Raw genomic sequence first — 24,247 nt, forward strand, 5'->3', positions numbered from 1 at the left:
TGGCGAATGCCAGGAGAACGTTACCTGCCTGACTGTATTGTGCCAGCTGTAAGGTTTGGTGGAGGAGGGATAATGATATGGGGCTGTTTTTCAGGGGTTAAGGGAAATCTTAATGACCAAGATGGTTTGGACAATTGTTTGCTTCCAACTTTGTGGGAACAGTTTGGGGAAGAACCTCTTCTGTTCCAGCATGACTGAGCCCCAGTGCACAAAGCAGCTCCATAAAGGCCTGGCTGGGTGAGTTTGGTGTGGAAGAACTTGACTGGCCCTCACAGAGCCCTGACCTCAACCCCATCAAACACCTTTGGGATGAACTAGAATGGAGATTGAGAGCCAACATCAGTGTCTGACCTCACAAATGCTCTTCTGGATGAATGGGCAGAAATTTCCACATTCTCCAAAATCTTATATGCAGCTTCCCAGAAGAATGGAACTTTTCTCGATACCACTGAAAGTGGGAGTGGCTTAAACCAAACATAAGCGTGAGGTGTTGGAAGTGGGTATATTTACTAACAATAACAAATTGCAGACTAATCAGAACAGCCAATCAGCAGTGTAGAGTTTAGAACAAGCGTGCTTATTGATTTACAAATGCTGATAAGACTGAGTATTAAAATTAGGTATATACTCAGTAATAATACTCAATAGTACTGAAGTAATTTGATTGGTACCATAAACAGGGATGTAGAGGGTGCTGAAATTTTAAGCAGTGTATGTGTGATGTGAACAATGATGTCATGCAAAATGATTTGCCTTTATTTCATTTGATTTTTTTGTGAATTTACGTCAAGCATAATGTGTCATACAGTGCTATTATGAGGCAAAAACAATTTATTATTATTATTTTTAACAGTTACAATCCTGAAATCAGGGTGCTGCAGCCCCCTCAGTGCCCCCGCTTCCCACATCCCTGACCATAAAAGTATTGAATTTCAATACCCAGCTCTATAGGCACTCTATGGATGTAAGCAGTTTCCCAAGGGTTCAATTAAAGGGACCCTTAATGTGTTTTTGAACAACAGCATAATAAAGTTCTTCCTCCAGCTCCTCTCTCCTGTTACACTCTGATTGGCTTCCCTCTGTTCTTTCCCCTCACCTCGGCTTCCGTGCTACAGTTGACCAGCCGCAGTAGGACTTCCAGCCCTCTCCCTCTATTCATTTTTGATGAGAGCGTGGCAAAGCGCTTCCACCATGAGAAGAGGCTCCACGGAGATCCCACTGCAGCCCACTATGGTGCCCCTCTCTCCTGCGCCGCGCCCTCTAAATAATGAATGGTTTTAAAAACCAGCTTGCGTTCCGCGCTCCCTGCCTTAGGAGGCCAGGAAGGATAACACATGTGCCGTGCGATCTCTCTTATCATCCTGTCCCTGACTCCGTTCCCCACTTAACCTCAACAGACAAACATCCCAGGCGCTTTCCCTGACCCATCCCTGCCTGTCTCCCTGCTGCGGCTGCAGCTGCCCCGGCATGAGTGGTGGTGCTCCAGAATATAAAGCTAGGCATGTCTGTATCCTTCAAGACTGAGTAATCTGGTATTTCACTTTTTGAAAATGAATACAGCCAAGTACACTAAAGTTAGTACACCAGTCCAATTGAGGTAACATGGCTTTGCCAGGTTGTTGATTACTTTAGCCTGAAATCAAAATCGACCTTTTTTACCTTGGTAGTTCAAAATTCTTGTTTTTCCTGTATCTATGATCGATAAGAAGGTATATCGCAGCGTTTAAAAATGATGCTGGGATTTAAAAATGAAAATAGGTTTTTAAAATTTATGTGTTAGATTAAAACTCCACGTCCAAAGAAATGATTTTATATTTTAGAGGGGTCGTTGACTGGTGGTGTGGGAGCCCACCGATAGGTGGCGCTTACAGAAAGAGGGGAAGAATCAGAGCCACGAAAAACCTCTGAAAAACTAAGCATGGTAGCAGCTCAGTGACAACTAAACGCTACACACACCACAGAACACGTTAGATATCGGCTTTCGCTCTAACATCAGGCACTCAACATTGCGCTCTTTGGCGGAACCAAGCCTGTGCTGTGGTGTGTGGCACATTGGACCTGCTAACTAAGCTATTGTTAGCTTAGCCAAAATGGTACAGTCCCAAACACCACAGAACAGGTTTGACTTTGGCTTTCTGTCACTCCAGCACCAGTCGCTTCACTCTTTGTTCTCAGATATCCTCTAAATGGGTGTTATTTTAGCAGCGGTTAGCTGGAGCCAAGGCTCTGCTGTGGTGTGTGGCACACTGGGCCCGCTAACTAAGCTATCATTAGCTTAGCCAAAATTGTACAGTCCCAAACACCTCAGAAGTGGCTTGATTTTGGCTTTCTTTCAGTCCAACACCAGTCGCTTCACTCTGTGTTCTCAGATATCCTCTAAATGGGTGTCATTTTAGTGGCAGTTAGCTGGAACCAAGGCTCTGCTGTGGTGTGTGGCACACCGGGCCTGCTAACTAAGATATCATTAGCTTAGCCAAAGCGCTATGGTCCCAAACACCACAGAACAGGCTTGAGTTCAGCTCTTGTGTCAGTTAGTTAGAATCAAACCTGTACTGTGGTGTGAGGTACTGTTTGGGTTTGTAGCCTGCTTGCTAAGCTAACATTAAGTTAACCGTTCAGGCTACAGATCCAAAAACCACAGAGCAGGATTAATTTCACCTTTCTGTCCCTTCAGCACTAGTTGCTCCACTTCTCTTCCTCAGATTTGAATGTCAGTGCTGTTGTTAACCCAAATTGGACACTTATTTGGTGGCCATGTAAGTGAACTAAACTTTATAATTATTTTCTCTTTCTAAATAAGTCAGAGGATGAGATGGGAAACCCACTAACATTTGGAGATGGTTTGAAGATGGAAACCGCCCAACCCTACCTGAAATAGCAGCACTGGGTCGGAGTTTTTCAGGCATCTATACAGATTAACGTCACATGCACAGCCTCAAAAAGAAGGTCAGTCTTGATGTTTAGGGTTTACATCCAAATCAACATTATACTTAAGCAATAGAACACAAGAGGGAGTGTGTTATCGTGAAATAACACACTCCTCGAGTGTTCTATCGCTTTTATACAACAGTTAAATAAATAAAGTAATAAATTAATAAACTGGGCCGTGAACGCTGCGTTTAATATGTTTTAATGTTCGCAGTTCCTTCGGCCAAATTATAGTTCCCTAACAAGCAGCTTGTTGCTACGTCAGAGTAACGAGCTCTGCCCACTCGCTGCACAGTCTGCTGTAAGCCTCGGCTTCTGAAGTACAGACTGAGCCATAAAACTGCCGCAATATCAAGTTTAGCTCAGTTTTGTTATTTTTTCCCAGATCAGTATTAATGTTGTTTTGTTCCAGCCAGTCTGTAAAGCATCTTACAGCCCGTTTAGTTTGGCGAATGGTATTGGGTTCATTTCTGGCTGATTCCAGGTTGTTTAGCTGTTCTTCTGTCTCAGCTGCCGACTGAAAAGCTGCTCAGTGGTGATGACAGTTTGGGAATTTAGTGTCGTCTCATCTTCAGAGTCTGACCAAATCGGCTGTCGGTCAAATGTGATCTTAAAAGTATCCATTTTCTGTTTGTGCAAAGTAAGAAGTAAAGACGTTCAAATGGCTTGAGCGTCTCCTACAGCTGTAGGAAACAAAGATATGATGACAATAGTAGACACTCACATCCTACTCTAGACACATCATTCACTACGTTTTGAGTGAGTTTTCCTTAATAATTTTTCAACATGGTCCCAATCATCAGTGTCCAAATTACAACCGACTATACAAAACTTTCTTTGCATGTTGCGTTCAATTGCACATGTTCATTTGTCTAAATGACCATGTTATGGTGTTTTGAATATACTACTGTCATAACACAAGTTTGTCAACATCCTCTTTTCTCTTTGACCACAATGTTATTCTCATCACTAAATGTGTAATAGCGGCACATGTGGTGTGTTTTGGCGAAAGGCAGCCGAAACATTACAGATATCACTAGTGGCTGTTGGGCTGCTCTCATTTTCCACTTTAAAATAGTTCCGCTATATAGTAACCGCTTGTAAAACTTCTGAAAACACATCTGCTGCAAGTTGTGTGGTTCCGTTTATGTTCCGTTAATGGAAGAGCTTCATCAAAGGATCGAAATTGGATCAGGCTTTATATAGCTCGTTCATTAAAATATGCTTTGATGTGCTTTGACCGCATTACTGATCTTCAGCATTGGAACGGGACTGCCCTGTTTAACCACGCTCCTGCTGTCCTGCCCTCGTTTACAGGTGTCTGTTCTGGCTTCGAGTGAAATGACCTGGGAGAGGCGAGGAGGTTGTGTTTTGTGTTTATCTCTCTCTCTCACAAGAGAGAGAGCTGCCGTTATGCACTCGGCCTCGCCTCCCGCCTGTTTGTTTCTCCCCGTGCGTTCGACCGCAGCCCGACGCTCAGCCGAAGGTGATTCTTCCTGCCTTTTTCCCTCTGCCACGCGAAGGGGAGGGCGAGATGGAGAAATGGGGAGAGACTCATCCAGGCGTCAAATTCACCCATGGCTGCTCCCGCCTCTCTCCAGCCCCCACTCCTCGCCCCTGCGTGCCAGCTTTGCCCCCTCGCTAGCACTGGCCTCCCCCCCCATCCATTCCCAATGAGCTAGCTTGCCCTCTTCCTGACCCGAGTCCCAGTTTGGGACTCCCGTCCACCCCCCACCCCCCCACCCAGAGTGCTGCTTTGCCGAGGAATGGGTGTTTTAAGCTTTTTTACTGTATCTGTGTTTTAAAGCTAATAGTATTTGAATATTCGAACAGTAAAATTTCATATTGTTAAGCATAAAAACAAAAAACACAGACTTTAACATTCATTTATTGCGTACACTAGCATGTAGCTCTGCTTAAATGTATGCAATATCAGCATCTTGTGTCCCAACCTTATCTGTAGTTTATGTCATAAGCTCAGTCAAACATGCATTTAACTATCACAAAAAAATTACAGATACCTTATTTGAATGTGCAGTTAAGTAAAACAATACTGAGGCACTGTTATAGTTTTATTAGTTTTAACAGAAGAGGCCGAGTAATGACATTTGTAAGAGAGTTAACTGGCTCACTCATAAAATATCAGTGTAACCTAAATTCTGCCAGGTAAGGCTAAACGTCACAGTCTGAGTATTCCTATCAGTGCTATGCCAAAAGGCACGCTCAGTAACAATAACAACACATAGGCTTTCTTATTCCATTAGTGTGGTTTGGAACAGGGCTACTTTTACTGAGGGAGCTCCAGAATCAGACAGTTACAGAAGACCATTCTGTTATTACAGTCCACTGTTATTACTGTCAGACTGTAAAAACTACACACACTGCAGATTCATACTGGATTAAAATCGCTCCACAATTATTACTGTCAGACTGTAAAGCTACACACTGCAGATTCATACTGGATTAAAATCACTCCACAATTATTACTGTCAGACTGTAAAACTACACACACTGCAGATTCATACTGGATTAAAATCACTCCACAATTATTACTGTCAGACTGTAAAACTACACACACTGCAGATTCATACTGGATTAAAATCACTCCACAATTATTACTGTCAGACTGTAAAACTACACACACTGCAGATTCATACTGGATTAAAATCACTCCACAATTATTACTGTCAGACTGTAAAACTACACACACTGCAGATTCATACTGGATTAAAATCGCTCCACAATTATTACTGTCAGACTGTAAAACTCCACACACTGCAGATTCATACTGGATTAAAATCGCTCCACAATTATTACTGTCAGACTGTAAAACTACACACTGCAGATTCATACTGGATCATTACAGTCATCACTTAAATTACAGTAGCTGCAACATGGCTTTAGATGAGTTTGGGATATCTGTATATTTGAATAACCGCGCCCGTCCCTCCTGCCCTGAGTGCCTGCTGGCCCCTCCTGCTTTTCTCGTGTCATGTGCCAGCGCCGTGGGGTCCAGATGAGAGGAATCTCAGCGTTGGCTCATGCTACACTGAGCACCACAGGGGGTCTTTATCTGCGTGAACATCTACAAAGCTGCAGTCACGAACCGCCCTCTTTCTCTCACACACAGTCGCCTGCACACACGGCCAAACACGCAAATGCACACTCTCTCACACACACACACTCACACACACAGACACACACACGACACACACACACACACACACACACAGACACACATATGCACACATTTGCTCGCTCACTTGAAAACACAATTTAGGGAAATTAGGAGAAAAGCACAGATAAGTCCGTTGACTGTTTAATCCGTTCTTAAACGCTTGCGTGATCGGCGGTGTCCGTGTTGCTGTTTCGTGATGCCGTTCTGGGACAAGGGAGGGGAACACACACACACACACACACACACACACACACACACACACACACACACACCCACACACACACCAACACAGGAGCTAGGCTTTTTGGGTCTGTTCATTCGGTTTGTGGCCTGTTATATATCAGCCGAATAGCCCTGTCTTAACTAATGGATCTCACCTACATTCAGAGTTTGTCTTTGTGCCTTTTAATACTTTAATATCTGGACAATGTGCTGCATGTCGACTTTGGGTCATGGTAAAATAGACTGGTATGTGTAATTGAAGCTTTGTGTGTGCTACTGCGTGTCCTATCACTGTATAAAAGAAGCTCCATGCTGCCTTTATTGCTGGATGCACTGTGAACATTCAGTTTGCTAAAGAAGCACTTATAACTGATTTCATCAGAGTAACAATAAAAGGCTACTGAAGTGTGAGTTGTGTTTCTGTTTGGATGTTTCATTCCTTAAAGTTGTACTTTGTTACACTAAAGGCCAGATCATCGACTGGACAAGTGTCACTGGCATATCTAGGATTGATTACTGGAAAGATCTAGAATGTTTTCTTCCCATTTGCTGCCATTCATTTGGCTTGTCATTTCTTTCTCTGGGCATTCAAGGCAGACGATGCACCAGTATGGGAATTCTAGGCCTGTATTGAATAGATTTGTCGTGTATATATCTGATATCGATACCAAGGCTTATACATAAACATTTATAAAATGTATAAAACGGAGGTCGATCCAGCTGGATTAGCATCACAGAGAAATGTAACACTTATTTGTAGAGGATTAAAAATGCAGTAAGATGAATAAAATGCAGATATTTTAACCCTCATGTGTTATAAGAGCAATTTAAAAATAAATATTAATCCACTTTTCTTGCATAAAATGGACCTGATTATTAAATATCATTTTTTTTTAAATAATGTGTGCAGGGGTCATTTAGGGGTATGTTGCCTTGAGGCAACCTTGAGAGACAATGGGAAGAAATGATATCGAGCTGGGTTCTCTGAAGTGGTGAGACGTGGCTTGTGACTGGTCAAATCCATTCCACTGTCCCACAATGTTGCTTCTAGGCAACAAACATATTCTGCAAGTTCTCATAACAAAAGAAAATTGATACTGAATGTTAAAAAAGACCAAGAACAAGATACTCAAACTATTCCCTTTATTGTTAACTCTGACATTGTCTTTAAATATGTATCATGTTATTGTAAAGTGAGGAAAATGGATTTGTTGCCCTGAGGCAACACTGTGCAATAGAGGGTTAATATAGTAGCTCAATGTTGCCTACATATTTGGTTAGTGGTTAGGAGGTGGCAAAATAAATGAAAATAAAAGCTTTATTTGATCACATTCTTTTGATTAAAAGACAGTATAAAAAAGACATAATACAAATAATCAGCAATGCAAAAGAAACAAAGACTCTTCAGTAGCACAGGCATGGAAGAAAAGAAGAAAGAAAAAAGGTTTGCAGGCTGCGCAAGCTGGCGATTTGAAGCCATTTACCAAAAAAGAAAAACAGCACGTTATGAAGTGGGAAGAAGGGAGAGACCATCCAAGAAGGGAGAGACCATCCACACAGGAGGGAAACAGTTGGCAGTGGGAATGAAACTTGGCCCAAAAAGGAGAAACTCAGCTCTTCCAGTTTAACAAAATGAGGCTGTAGAAGAGGCACGGAGATCATGTTCCTTACATATTGTTAGAACTGGGAATTTTGACTATATTATTATTATTATTATTAAAAATTACATCACATTATGTCACAATATGCTTTTCTGAGCATATCGGGATATCGTCATCACTTAAAAACACTTACCAACTGCATGTTTGATCACAAAGTGAGCATAATTAGTCCTGGTTAATTGCATTGAGTGCAGCAGTGTGTAAAATGTTGAATACAAATAATTGAATTCATAGTTTTTGATAGTATATTTAAAAGTGATCTGTTCTAACTTATCATGTCAGGAAAAATGAATATTGTGACATATCTTGTATCATAAAAAACTTCTTCAAGTATCGTGATATGACGTTTAGCCATATCGCCCACCTCTACATATCACCGCTGTCCAGATAAACCAAGTATCTCCATTTTTGTTGATTTTTATTTTTCTACCTCATTCGAACATGGAGGCTGCCCTGTACATTGTGTGTAAATTTCATGATAAATGGACCAATAGAAATGCTCCAAAATTGCTTGGAATAAAAGGCGTTTACATTAACCTACATTGAAAGTAAGGAACGGTTTTGTCTTCTCCTGTAACATTACCTTTTTAGAGATTTTATTTGGTTTTTTTGGACATCAAAATAAACAACAGCACTGAGAAATCATACTATTTTAGGAAAGATTAGCCACTTTTTTGCCTTGGCATTAAAGAGTTGAATCATAAACAGGTGCCAGTGTTTGACCTGAGTTTCCGAGTTTCTGCATAGCATCAGTAACTAGGTTGAGATGTGCTATTGTGTTGGGGAATGGTTGAATGACTGGCTTTGCGTGGCGGATGGACTGGAGGCTGGGGGGTGGGGGCTGGGGCAGTAATTTTGGGAGGTATTTGGGGTTGCGTGCGTGTGACAGTGACCCAGTTTTGCCGTGGGATTTGATGGAAGCAGACGTGGGGGGTGAATGTGGGGGAGTAGTACGGGGGGGTTGATGAGGGTCGACTCTTCTAGGCGCTTTGTCTATAAAGTGTTCCTTCCTGCCCACAATAAATGAGACAATGGCGGCTATGACAAAAAAGGCTTCCTTTAAATTAATTATGGTCTTTCCTCGACTAGACACCTCCACTTTCTGTCAGCCTTTAACATCTCATATCACTGAGCATCACATCTGTCATCACATCTGTAATTTATGTCAGACTCTTTGAAACTCTGGAAAAAGAAGATTTTTAATGGCATGATTTTGTCATTTTGAACCCGTAGAAGTCACCAGCGCTAACCAAAGCATGTTGTAATTTGAAATTAATTGTTTCTCACACGTAGCTCATTGATACACGTGAATAAATTCTGTCAAAAGTGCAAATGATGAACTTTCAGTGTAGAAGAGGAGATTTTTAATGATTTGAATTTGGTGAAAAGTTATTGTGCGTACAGTCGTGTTTTTGTCATTGTTTGACATCAGAACAAACTGAAAAATGGCAGAAGTGCAGATTTGAACCTGTCGATGCAAAATGTAAATGGTATTGAAATGTAACAAATGCTGCGTTTACATGTTGCCACTTTTAAAAAACGTAATTTTGTGTGTTATAGCTGAATTGGGGAAGACTGGCAGTCATGTAAATGCTGGTGGTGATAGCATCACTGGAGTAGCACTGGTGTTCCTGCCTGTTTACCAGGTCATGGTGTTCGTCAGTTATCCTATGAAGTGTTTTGAACACATGCTAACATTGGGTTTTGTTGTAAATGAGCAGCTATGCCTAGATAGCAACAAACCCATGTTACTGAAAATATCAGCATGTAGTTTATTCCACCACATCGACTGGAAAATGAACCTCTTTATGGACCATTCTAAGTGATGCTGTTGCAGCCGGGAGATTATTCAGTTGGCTACTCCATTAAAAAATATGGAAAATGGGCTCCAGGAAGGGAGGCTAAGTCAGCGGTGCCCATTGCTGGTCCTCCAACCCTAATCTAACATACCTGAACCATGGAATGAAGTTCTTCAGGGGCATCTGGGTACACCTGAACCAGGCATGTTTGATCTGGACTCTCAAGGGTGGTAAACCCCCAGGATCACCACCCCTAGTCCAAGGGTGTGTTCATACTATTGCAGCAAAAAGGTTTTGTGTCTCGTCCATTCATTTTTAATAGAGTCGCGGCAAATTTGTTGAACTTTGACTTCACACATGCTGTGTCTGCATCAATTCATGCTTTTCATTTCGGCGCCCATGTTAAGTGGTCAGCGCTTTCACACCGACTGCGTGTGCGAAGCAGCAGAGCGTCCCAGACGCTGCACTGACGTGGCACTGTATTTAGAAAATAGACCTGGCTCCGATTTTTTCCGCGCGTTGCCTTTCACAACGCAAAATACACTAAAATAAGTCATGCAAATCAGTGAAAATTAAACAGAAAACCGTGTACAAACTTAAAAACGCCATCTTTTTAAAAATGTATTTAATTCATATGAAATACTAGTTAAACTTTCTGTGCTGCAAACACATTTCCCAGTTGGTCCACCAAACATTTGCCTAATCAGAAGTCAGAATGCTGTTGAGGATAAACAAATATACGCTGCGCTTTTATATATTATATTTGTGTTGAGGAGAGTGACTGATGTGACCTTCTATCCAGTTGGAAAATGGAATGTCTGTATAATTTTCTCGCTGCTCCACAGCACAAACTCTGTGTGTATGAAAGGCCAGCACATTTATGCGGTAACGGTCATGCTGCTGCATCGCTCACGCAAAAGCAGAATGTGTGAATAAAGCCTTACGCTGAACTGACCTTGAAATTCGCAGCCAATGACTTTAGGTCAGTGGTCTCAACCACAAATTGCCACACCTGCTTCAGTTTATCAACCTCTTCCCTTCCTTCTCACTGATTGGATGAATCAGATGTATTAGAGTTAGGTAAGGAACAGGGTTGTGGGGGGGGGGATTATTGTATACAGCTAGTAACTAAACTCTACAGGAAGTTAGCTGTCCAGGACGAAGACTGAAGACCACTGTTTTAGGCTCTTTCTTGTCACCTGGTTGCTGTAGAATATCAAAAACGTGCAGTATGAATTTCAGCTTTTCTTGAATCATAAACTGTCAAAAAATATGCATTTTCAGCATTATCCTCCAAGCATGTTGAGCTGCACAATGGTTTGAGCTACATGGTGCTTCACTGGACTCAGAGGAAGCTAGCCTTCACCCTCCCAGCTTGGTAGCATCGTGTGAGAGGGTGCCCACCTAGCTAGCGAACTGGCAAAGACTACACTGGGGAGAAAAATCGGGAGTAAATCCATGTAAACCTCACATAACTGTGTCATTAGTCCTGTATTTGTGTGATTATATGTAAATAGTATGGAAAGTGGACAGCAGTAACGTCTGGCTACTATTTGTTAAGATTCTATAGAATGGAATAGGCCTCTTACTCTGTCTGGGTGCTTTCCAGGATTTTCTTGTGTTGTAGAAAGTTTTGTAAGTTGAGCCTCTATACTGTACAGTCTGAGAGAGAGCGCCTCAGAGGAGAACGCTGTCCATTCTCCACTCTTTACCCGTTCACAGTGTGATGGAGGCTGCGTGTGTGACTGCTTGTGTGCGAGGAGGATTTGGAGCGTGTGTGTGTGTGTGAGCGCTAAGCCGATGTGTCAGTGCCGGGGGCAGGGGTCCCTGCAGGGGCCGTCTCTGTCACGGGAACGCCGTCCATACTGGTGGCGGACACACTCCCCTCCGGGTTGGCATGTGTGTGCGTGTACGTCTGCGTGCGTGTGTGTGTGTGTGTGTTGGTGGTGGCTGTGTGAGAAGGGGGAGGGTTAGTTTTTAGATTTCGTGCAAATATCCACACGCCTCCTGGAGGCAAAGGATCAGGGGTTTGTTTGCGTGCTGTGTGTGTGTGTGTGTGTGTGTGTGGAGAGGGCACAGACAGACTATTATTGAGACAGGGTCAGGCTCACTGAGCTGCCAGAGGGTTGTGTGCAAGCCCTCTCTCTCTTTCTCTCTCTCTCTCTCTCTCTCTGTATCTCTTTCATTCTCTTTTCCCACCCCATTCAGCTACATTCAGCAGGAATCATGATATTAAATTATAAAAATCATATAAGGTTAAGAGTTGTGAAGACTTCAGTAGGAATGGCCGTGGTTATTCAATACATTCAAACTTATCTTACTATTTGTTTACTTAATAGGGCACTAATAGGCGGACCGCGGTCCGAGTCCGGACCCAGACGCTGTCCTATGCGGACCTGGACCTATAACTGATAAACTATGGAGGATTATTTAATTTCGATGGGGTGGTCCTGTTTTAATCTGCGTAACTTTTCTAGTCATTACAGTGCCGCTTGAGTGGCCTGGGAGACTCACAGACCAATCGCATGCATTGTAAATATCACGTGACGCTACTCAGCCAATCAGATTGCATTACGATGAGCGCTGAGACTCGAGTGAGTGATGCACACACAGGGGAGGGACGAGACGAGACAGACCTGTCAGAGAAGAAAGTGAGTCAGAGGGAAGTTATTTCACATGTTGTGCTCTAAAAAGAGAAAAGTGACAGTAATTGTTGTTGAAATGTTACTGAATTGTACTTTATTTGATTTGATATTCAGTTGTTGACTGTATAAGATGTTGATATAACTACTAGGCTACTTCAGTGTAGAGTATATGACACTAAATCATGGTGCAAGTTAGACATTATGATGTTCCGGACCTTTGCTTGAGGAGATTTTCTCTAGCTGGACCTTACCCCTGTGATAGGGTATTCAACTAAGGCGTATGTAGTTTGAATTAAGAAAATAATTCAAAGTATTGTCTATTATTTTGAAACCTTTTTGACTGAGCATGTGACTTAAACATAAAAATAAGCGACTGATTTTTGATGTCTCACATCAGCTGGCATCTCATGTAACAAGCAACACATCTCACGTATGAGCTGAGATCAGCTGGCGTCTCACGTAACACTTACATCTCACGTATGAGCTTAGATCAACACAGGCCGTATCTACAATTTTAAATTTGTTTAATGGAACTATTTTGTAACCAAATTACTAACAGTTACTAAATTGCTGTTCTGTCATGATAACGTGTTAAATCACGTGTACCTAAAGCGCAAAGATATATCACTAAACCAGCCGAACACTCAAGTATGGCTCTTATGATAGATAATAACAATAAACAGATCTTAAACCTTTTCACTTTTTATTCAAATTAATTTGACACTCAGATATTAAAATAATATGCCATTAAAAGTATAAATATGCTAAAAGGAATAAGCATATCTACTATTAAAGATTAAACAGTTTACAATTGTGTGTTTACAGCACTACTTGTTAAAATAGTAAAACAGCTACCATGCTTGCTGTGACGCCACCCTATAGGCTACTGTTACAGTAGCTTTTATTTACTGTTATTGTAGCCTGTTATTATCATGCTATTAATGAAATGGTTTTTTGTGTATTTAACTTTGATGTAACCACAATGGAAAAATCATTTAAGCGTGTTTTGTAATTTTTTGAAGTTTTAGGTTCTGTGCTTGAAAGGCTGCAGCACGGCTTTATCTTTTTAACAAGCGTGACCAAAATAATGCGCTGCCTTCCGCTGCAACAGAATGTTCAGAAGCCACCCGACATATGTAGACTGATATGGACGTGGAAATGAAGGAAATCAAACATTATGAAATGAATATGATTAATTTAGCGCACTTTTAGGCCACGGATGGCACGCTTAATTGTCCAACTTGTTTGGCGGTTTTGATGATGGAGTCTTTTGGCCATAGCTACTTTTTGTGCATTATAAGGCTATTAAAACAGTCAGTATTCTCTGAGCTACTTTTTCTATATGGGCCACAGAAAGGAATAAATATATATACTTAACTCCTTAAAATGCTTCTTATGGTGATGCAAGTTTGTTGTGACAAATGACACATTTTACACATGGGATAAAGCTACATTCAGACTGCCGGTAAAAGTGGCTCAAACTTGTTAACCATGTATCACTCATCAGTCATCAGGAGGGCCTTTTAGATTACAAAATAAAGTAGGACTGTCCTGTAATATATTGGCATAGAGCAGTGGTCACCAACCCTCCTCCTAGAAATCTACTTTCCTGCAGAGTTTGGTTCCAGTGTGAGTCTAACATGATGCCCCCTGCCCCTTACCTAACACTAATACATCTGATCCAGCCAATCAGGAACTTCTGAAGACGTTACTTAGCAGGAGCGGGTGTGGCAGGTTGTGTTTGGAACTAGATATATGATCTATATGTAGATCTCCAGGACTGGGGTTGGAGACCACTGGCGTAGAGTTATATAACTGGAGCAGCTCCTCCAAGCTGGACAGCAGCCTTGCTCCACTCACGTTTGGCAGACTACAGTAAAATCTCCTGAAACTGAAACTCCAGTAACATCTAAATGCCTTCACTCTGACTGGGCTATGAATTCCTTCCTCTACTTCCTCTAAGAGTCAGATGGAAAGCAGAGAAGCAGGTGGAAGAGCAGGTGTAGCGCTTACTGTAAAGGCCTCCGCTGAATCAGGGTGGCGTGAGGTTGCTGCTTTTGTTTGACAGGCTTTTTAATCCACTGTGTGGAGGAGGAAAGAGGGGGCACTGCTCACTCCTCCACTGAAAAGGCCATTATACCCCCACCCTTAGCTTTTCCTAGGTCACGGCAGCGCATGAAGTTGACTCATAAGGTGAGGGGGAAGTGATCTAAGAGGATTTTCACACAGTGCCTTTGAGTGCGTGTGTTAGTGGTTATTGGTAGATAAAGTTGTTCGATGTTGTGATGATGATATGAGAAGCAATACTGCTGTACAATTACAGAGAAATCCAACAAACCTCTTCTTTAAGCAAACAGAATTCAGAATTTTTAATGCCTCCATTCATTATTATGCAAAGTGCAAAATAGAAATGCTGAAATACTATTAGCTGTCATTGTGATGTTAGAAAGAGCCAACATTCCCTCACTTTTTCTGTATAGGCCTACAATATGGATAAATACACCAATCAGGCATAACATTATGACCTACGCTCATTGTCCATTTTATCAGCTCCACTTACTATATAGGTGCACTTTGTAGTTCTACAGTTACAGACTGTAGTCCATCTGTTTCTCTGCATTCTTTGTTAGCCCCCTTTTACCCTGTTCTTCAGTGGTCAGGACCCCCATGGACCCTAACAGAGCAGGTGCTATCTGGGTGGTGGGTCATTCTCAGCACTGCAGTAATACTGTTGTGGTGGTGGTGTGTTAGTGTGTGTTGCGCTGGTCTGAGTGGATCAGACACAGCAGTGCTGCTGGAGTTTTTAAACACTGTGTCCACTCACTGTCCACTCTATTACCTTGTTGGTCCTGGTCAGAGACAGCAGCTCCTGTATGTCAGCATAGTTTGTGTTGGTCATCCTCTAGACCTTCATCAGTGGTCAAAGGATGCTGCCCACATGACGCTGGATATTTTTGGTTGGTGGACTATTCTCAGTCCAGCAGTGACACTGAGGTGTTTAAAAACTCCAGCAGCACTGCTGTGTCTGATCCACTCAGACCAGCGCAACACACACTAACACACCACCACCACATCAGTGTTACTGCAGTGCTGAGAATGATCCACCACCCAAATAGTACCTGCTCTGTGAGGGTCCATGGGGGTCCTGACCACTGAAGAACAGGGTAAAGGGTATGCAGAGTATGCAAAGTATGCAGAGAAACAGATGGACTACAGTCTGTAACTGTAGAACTACAAAGTGCACCTATATAGTAAGTGGAGCTGATAAAATGGACAATGAGTGTAGAAACATATATTGACCTGTGTGTGACTATTTGCGTATGTTCAGATGGAACGAGCGGAGACAACCTGCCAGTACTGTGGCGTGAGCTACCTGATCCTGCACGAGTTCCAGCGGCTGCAGGAGCGGCTGCAGGACGTGGAGAGGGAGTTGGAGAGAGAGCGAGGGAGCGTAGAGCGAGAGAGAGCAGTCCGAGAGCAGCTGGAGCGCTCCTGTGTTCAGCTGGAGGAGCTCCGAGCATCTCAGCAGCTTCAGGAGACGAGGTGAGGTTATAATCTCTTAACTACCAGTGCTGGGGTGACTTACGCTGGCCAGGTTTTTTCAGCTCTAATAAACCTGATTCAATTAATTTGTCCATGCTCCGCCCTCAAATGCATTCTTTTACAGTGACTGGACATTGCATGATGTTAATTATTAGTGGTGCGACCGTGTGTGTACCACAGTGGTGCTCCTACATGCTAGCAGGCCATAGACAGCAGTGTGTCTATGACCTGGGATAAAATGTCTCATGCTTTTCTTATAGCAGAAAGAGAGAGAAACTGACCAGGATAAAAAAGAGACGAATACGAACAGGCACGATTATCTGACCATGCAGATATTCTAACTTATCTTGGGTTTAACTCTTGTGTGGTGTTGATGTGTTTGTTACTCAGTGGTCTGCTGGACCCACCACATTATTGTTTTTTTAATCAATACAGCCACAACAATTTATGTAAAAATACCAGTTTAAAATATCCCAAGTGTCCAGCGTAGGGTTCTCCTTTAGCAGCTGTAGCCAGTCAGCAGCCTGTTCATGGTGTCCACCCTCACACACACACAGACACACACACGCACACACACTAACAGCAGGCCATGTAGGAGGAGAACAGAGTGAAGGACCCAGCACCTCCACACTTTTACTCCCCGCGGGTTCATCCAACACCACATGTGTAATATAAATGTGTAGGGGGTGAACAGAGTGAAGGCAAATGTGTTAGTTTATATGTTCTTCAAAGAAAATGAGCAAAGGACAAGGAATCTGAGGTAGAAATAATAATAAATAGCATCATTTTTTCTTTTGGTAAATATTGAAAATGGGCCCCACAGACCCCAACACCAGGGATAAGTAAAATTAAAGGGCCTGTGTCCTACATTTTTCATGTATTTTGTTTGTCCCCCAAGGTCAACTTAACATTATAAACTTATGACATTTTTGTGGTTTTATGTACTAAAAAGAACTATAATTTATTTTCCCATAACCATTTTTTTATTATGGTGCCTTTAAGACTTAGTTCCGTTCTGATTGGCTGTCCATTATTGTGTCTCATTTGAAAAGCACTCAGAGCTGAAACACTGCTTAGAATTCAACTATGAATGGGCGGGGCTTAACTGCTGAATAGGTGGATATATGTTAATGTCACAGAAACAGTTAATTCTAAACAGGCCGTTTTTGCAGCAGACCTTTCAAATGATGAATGGATTATTTCAAATATTTCAGTGTTGAAATACAACTCCATTTGAAAAAATGGACGCTGTGCAAAATGTAAATAAAAACAAAATGCAATGATGTGCAGATGATTTAAACCCTATATTTTATTGAAAATAGTACACAGACAACATCAAATTTTGAAACGGAGAAATCATGGACACTGTGTTCTCCGAGCTAAAGACTGCTTGTTATCAGTGCACAGTTCAAAAGCCAGTATTCATGATGGTATAGGGGGGCATTAGTGCACATGGCATGGGTGACGTGCACATCTGTGAAGGCACCATTAATGCTGAATGATGTATACATGTTTAGGCTACATATGCTGCCATCCAGATGACGTCTTTTTCAGGGAAGGCCTTGATTATTTCAGCAAGACAATGTCAAACCACATTCTGCATGTATTACAACAGCATTGCTCCATATTAAAAGAGTCCAGGTGCTAAACTGACCTGCCTGCAGTCCAGACCTGTTAGCCATTGAAAACATTTGGCGCATTATGAAATGAAAAATATGACAAGGGAGATGCCGAATTGATAGGGAGCTGAAATCCTGTATCAAACAAGAATGAGAAAACATTTAACTTTCAAAACAGCAGTGTCTCCTCAGTTCCCAAACGCTTACAGAGTGTTTTTAGAAGAAGAGGTGATGAAACAGGTAAACAGGACCCCGTCCCAACTTTTTTAGAACATGTTGCTGGCATCAGTTTCAAAATGAGCACATATCTTTCAAAAAACTAGAAAAATTTCTCAGTTTTAACACTTGATATGTTGTCTTTGTACTATTTTCATTTAAAAATATGGTTTACATGATTTGCATATCATTGCATTTTATTTTTATTTACATTCTGCACAGTTGTTGAATGTTTTTATTGATGTGGGCCCTTTAAACCCAGTGAAGGAAAGTGAATAATCATTAGCTTTGTTTATAACATAACACTGAATTTGAACATCAATAGATAATCCAAATAAAACGGAATGGAAATTATTATAGAGGTGGAGGCCGAGATGCGGCCCATGATCACCACACAGTGCCTCTAGGACAGGACAAGTGAGGCAGCAAGTAGGCTAATTCTCAAAGGCTTAACATACATGCAACGGATAAAAAAACCCAAAATATAATGATAAATATATGTGTAAACAATACTGTCTGTTAAAAGACAGTCTGCCTAGTATCATTATGGAATGTGTTGCATGCAACTTTTGTTGTTTTTGAATTGCTTTACGTAAATCTCTTGGAAATTACGTTGCAGGCAGCTAGTTTCATGGAAGTTTAACCTTGTAAAGCCAGCCTTAAAATTGAACCAAAACTGATGTTATGCATTATGAAACAACAAACATCAATTTTTAATGTAAAAACCCAGTAGGTTTAGGTTGAAATGGTTTCATTATGCCTCAGTGTAACAGACACAGAACTGTAGGTGGCATCTGTGGCTGTGACCCTCATTTCAAGCCCCAGATCTTTATGCTGGTTCTGATCATATGACTGTCATCAGGAACCTCAGACTGTATGTTGCCCACACACTCAGAGTGTGTGGAGCTTTGTCCTCAGTGCTCCTTCTGCTGCACTCTTCTTTCCTTTCCGTGCTCACACACTCACCTCCCACTGGAGCCACCACGTGTCAGACCCTCCGAGCCGTGGCTGCGAAAGAGACTCGTGTTCTCCCTCCCACTGCAGCGTGGACCGCGGTCTAAAAGCGGCCTCCCTCCCACTCCTCTCGGCCCAGGCAGCGGGCGCCCACTCTCTCGTTATTGAACCAGAGCGGAGCGTTTTACTCAGCTTCCACACGGTACACAGCTCAGTCTGAGTGGGAGCTGCTCAAATGTATGGGAGACTGAAACAGGCATCAGAGGAGCAGCCTTTTGCTCCACATCTGTGTGCCTGTGTGTGGGTGCATGTCTTTGTGTGTGTGTCAGTGTATCTGTGTATGTGACTGTATGAGTGGAGGTTTCTTTGTGATCAGGTGCAAAGCTGCTGGATCCACGGGGGCGAGCTGGCTTTTGTCCCTCCACTTTTTAAAGTACTGGGGCGATGACCCACCACTTTTTTAGTCCCTTTAGTCACTTATTGCGTCACGTTTTGGTATCTGCACAGCTCGCTTAAAGCCCCGACGGAGGTGACACCAGAAATAGTACCTGGTACCAGGTTTGCCTAATGGTAAACCAAACAAGGTGAGTCAAGTCGAGCCGGTACTATGCAGCGAGGTGGGGTGGGCTGGTGGTCGGGTCGGTGATTGCAGCTACCGACAAGCCATATGGCTCTTATTATTAAAGTATAACTTTCCTTGTAAACAGGCACTGAGTTGGGTGTTATGAGCTATCTCGTTTATTTTTGCCCCAGTGGAGTGTCTCCTCCTCCTTTATAATGCCAGGACTTTGGCGGAACCCAGTGTTTGTTGTGACGAATCATTTTAGCTATGAAATATGCCCTATGTAGCGCTGGAAGTATGTTTAGTCAGTAGCTCAGTTGTCTTTTACCAGTGAAAGACATTTTTTATCAGTCAGCAGTGATTCCACTAGTACACCTTGTATTTTTATTTGCTTATTTATTGTGGCCTCACCACGTTCGGAAGTGTGAGGGCATAAGGTAGGCCGGACCCATGCTTTCCTGCTGTGTGCGCCAAATTCTGACCCTACCATCTACATGATTTAATTTTTTTTTCTGCCACGTTTGGAGATGTGGCACGACCACTGATCAGGTGCATGAAAACCTCTTAAACGGGCAGCTCCTGCTACCTTAGTCAGTGTAGTTTGTGAATAATGAGATTTAGTATGGAATAAGCTGGAAATCTAAGGGGTTAAAGCAGTAATTTGGCAAGTAAAGTAGAAGCTTATACTCCACCGTTTAGCATCGACACACTTGTTTGATCATTGAGATGTGCAGTGTGTGCAAGCTAATTGGTGAACTTGAGGGGGAATTCCACTGATTTTTCAAGATTTCAGTAGAATTCAGTGGTTAAGATGAAAACAAGTGATTTGCTTTAATGTGAAATACTCCGTTATTGAGTCAGAATTGTTTACAGTGGTGTTGATAGGAACCAGACGTCTGAAGAGTTCACTGCCTCTGACAGCTACATTACAGAAAGCAATATGCAATATATATATATATATATATATATATATATATATATATATATATATATAGCACTATGTAGCAAAATGGTATTTTGTCCATACAGTGCAGCCCCAGTGTATGTGTACCAAATATAGCCTCCTCTGTCTCAGTCTAAAGGCATTTTAAAGCTATTTACTGCCTCCACCAATTACTGTATGAGTCAGGGCGTGAGAGGTGCACATACATGCGTCGGTTCTGGAGTGACGCCACAGCACTGCATAATTATACCTCCGCAGCAATCAGCGATCGGCTGTCAAATATAAACCTCTCAACACCAACACCTCCCATAGCCTGCGTCAAAGGAGACAGGAATGCAGAGCATGCAAGACAACAGTGCGTCTGCATTTGTGTGTGCATAATTGTGGATCCTATATCTGTACATCTCCGCTGTGGCTAACTGTAATACCACATGTGATCACAAAGGAACTAGTACTATTGGTAATCAAGCAATGTACTGATTTTTATTTTTAGGTTTAAAAATAAATGCAAACCAATAGAACTTAAAGGGCACATATCCTTCCCCTTTCTTGTGTTTATTTTTCTCCTCATTTATGATATTCACATGCGTTTCCGTCGTGATTCAGTTTTACGCGTTCCAACCCAATCCCTTAGAAATAAACAGGCTGTGCCTTTAAGATTTAAGATATGTAAATTACCTCTGTTCTGAATGGCTCACGTGTACTGTGCCTCATTTCTAAAGCAGACCAGGCTTAAACACTCCTTATAACTGCAGTATGAATGGGCAGGCCTAAAGTGCTGCAAGCCAGACAGGTGTATAGCGCTGTTGCTGGAAGAAAACCTCGTATCTCTAAAATGGTAACTTTACAGGAGAAGGAAAAAACCTACTTTACTTTTAATGTAAGTCAATGGAACCAGACTTTTTTCCAAGTCAATTTGGGCCGTTTCTTTTAGTCCATTCATCATGAAATTTACACACAATGTAAAGGGTAACATGCATTTTCAAATTATGGCAAAAACTGAAAAGCGCCAAAAATGGAGATGCAAGGTTTTCTTCCGACAACAGCGAAATAAGGGAATGTGTTGGTTTTTGTGACACCACAAAACAGTGAATTCAAATCCAGCTGTTTTTGCAGGTTATGTTCCATATATGGACTGTATGGACTTGGGAGTCAATGGTACATTAAAATGTTTACATACTAAATCAAACTCTAATCAAAGTCTAAATTAGATTTAAATTGTAAAGTATTACATTTTTAAATTGTTTATGAAAATAAGTAATTTCACAATTTAATTTTATGATATTCTTCCCTGTGATGGACTGGCAACCTGTCCAGATTGTTTCCTGTCTTCTGCCCAATGATTGCTGGGATAAGCTCCAGCACTCCACCACCCCCATGACCGAATAGAATAAGCGGGTCAGATGATGAACTAATGAATTTTATGATGTTGTGAAAATGTCACAATGCGAAATTATTTAAAATGGGTCATTTTCCAACATTGGTCACATTTCAGCCCTATGTGAACATACACAATCACATGTGTAATGCATATTTAACAATATGTGATTCATATATGGATGGTTTATATGTTACTCATAAATGCTAGCTTTGTGTTATATTATGTGACTAATAGGGTTTTTATTGAATGTTTGCTGCGTTTCATTTAGATTTCTATAAATATACAAATATAAATGATTCTATAAAGATGTCTATATATATATATATATTATATATATATATATATATATATATATATATATTATATATACATATATATGTCATATGTGATCCATATACTTTGCATATATGTCCAATATTTGATGCCTACATACATGTAGAGAACACATATGTGAAATATATGCCTAACCCTTTATGATATATTTGCATATATGGCCATATATCACATTTCCATATGGGAACTGCATGTTTAGACATGTGCAGCAGTTTTGTACATAAAACACAGACAGAATGGACCTGATTTGTGCTCAGCACTGCCACCAAAGGCTTAGTCTGTTGGGCCCTATGTGGGAAAAATACCTGTAAACGGGCGTGCCCGTCAGGCTCTGAGAGACCAGTAGGAGAATTTAAAATATGCATAGTCATAATTTCCCACCTAGTCACTGCTAAATCACTGCAAAGGTTAACTTTAATCAGTGATTTTTAGATATAAAGCACCTGGTTTATAACTATAAGCACTCATAGTTCTCTCACTCATAAGAGTGGTGCTTCGCATCAATAACACTGTGTGCCCTTGTTTTTAAGTGGCCCAACAACCCGATGCAGTATATGCTGATGCACAAAACAAGTGCAAATGTAGGCAGCTGACTTTGAACAGTGGAACGTGTTTAAATGTGTTGACCACGTTTAGTCATTTGCGGAGGAAAGTTTGATGTTAGTGTGAATTAAACAGCGCTAACCAAACACACTCAGTTTGAAAAAACACGAGGTTTGGTTTTACTGTAGCCTCGCTTGAAGGTTTCGATTTGACTCAGATATTTAGGCGACCTGCAGGTGAACCCTCCGACGAGTCTCAGAGAGCGAGAGAGCGCGCGCGAGAGAGAGAGGAAGAGAGCGAGAGAGGAATGGCGAGAATCAGAGAGTAGCACGAAGACGTAAGTTATGAAGGAAGTGCAGAGATAATCAGAGCGCCTCACACACACCGTATATGCGTCTGCAGAATTCGTGCATCTGTGGTGCTGCGGCATGAGAAAGAAAGAGATTAAAAGCAAGACGGTGCCAAGCTGATCATAAATCTAAAGTGGGCGTGCTTTTTATTTATTTTTTGCTCTTTTGAAAGACTATATGAGGCTGGTAGTTAAATTATGTTTTAATAAAGATGCTGTAAAATGGCACACGCTATATTTAGGACTTACTGCTACACTTGTGCTCACGTGGTAGTTGTATGCTGCACACTCTGAGATAGAAAAGGAACTAAACTATCACTCTCACCTTTAGTTCCTTTAGGTAGAGAACATAATTGTATCATTGATTAAGAGACGCTTATTAGTCCCACAACAGGGAAATTTCACCTCCGCAATCCAACCCATCCCTGCAGTGAAACACCACATACACACTAGTGAACAGACTTGCCCGGAGCGGTGGGCAGCCCTATCCGCAGCGCCTGGGGAAGCAGTTGGGGGTTAGGTGTCTTGCTCAAGGGCACTTCAGTCACGTACTGTCGGCTCAGGGGATCAACCCGGCGACCTTCCGGTCACAAGGTTGGTTCCCTAACCTCCAGCCCATGACTGCCTGCAAGAGTTGACCCCAATGTGATTTGAACATGCAAATCATATTTCTTTGGAATTGTCCTTTTTGTGTTGTACAGACTCCACACATCCTATTCTGAGTCCAGGTTTTTAAATGTATTGTTCTTGTTCTGTTTCAAAACATTACATTTTGAAAAAGGTACAACAACACACCTTTCCCCAGGCGAAAAATTGCATGTCTTTATGAGCATGGGACATATTCAAAGCTCCATATACTGAGGAGCACATTGCACATTGTTTGGTTCAGATTGCTTCGTCTTAGAGAGAGTTATTACAGAATATTCCGACCTCTTTCATGTGAATCTCCCTGAATGTCAGTAATCAAGTGATCTACCCACTATTTCGATGATGAATCGAGTCATTTTAGATCAAACAATGAAAGTGGACTTCACTGACCATTAACAAAGAAAACATAGCCTTTTAAAGATTCCAAAATACCTAACTATGAAATTAAAGTCTTTAAAAAAAGCATAAATGGGCTTAACCTTCAGCCCCATCATGAATTCGATCCCTGGTGATGCCACAGCCATCCGTAAACTGGAGTCCAAGATTGCATAATTGGCCTCGCTCTTTCTGGGTGGGTAGGAGGGCCTAGTTGGCGGAGGGGGGTTTGTTAGATGATGTGACAGAACTGGGCAGTTAGTCTTCTCCTCCAAGCGTGTTGAGCTGTCCAGTGATGTTGTGTTAACAGCAATTTGAGACGATGTGGTGACACTTCACGTGACTCGG

Source organism: Colossoma macropomum, unplaced genomic scaffold (assembly GCF_904425465.1).
Source record: "Colossoma macropomum unplaced genomic scaffold, Colossoma_macropomum, whole genome shotgun sequence".
In the NCBI taxonomy this organism is placed as follows: Eukaryota; Metazoa; Chordata; class Actinopteri; order Characiformes; family Serrasalmidae; genus Colossoma; species Colossoma macropomum.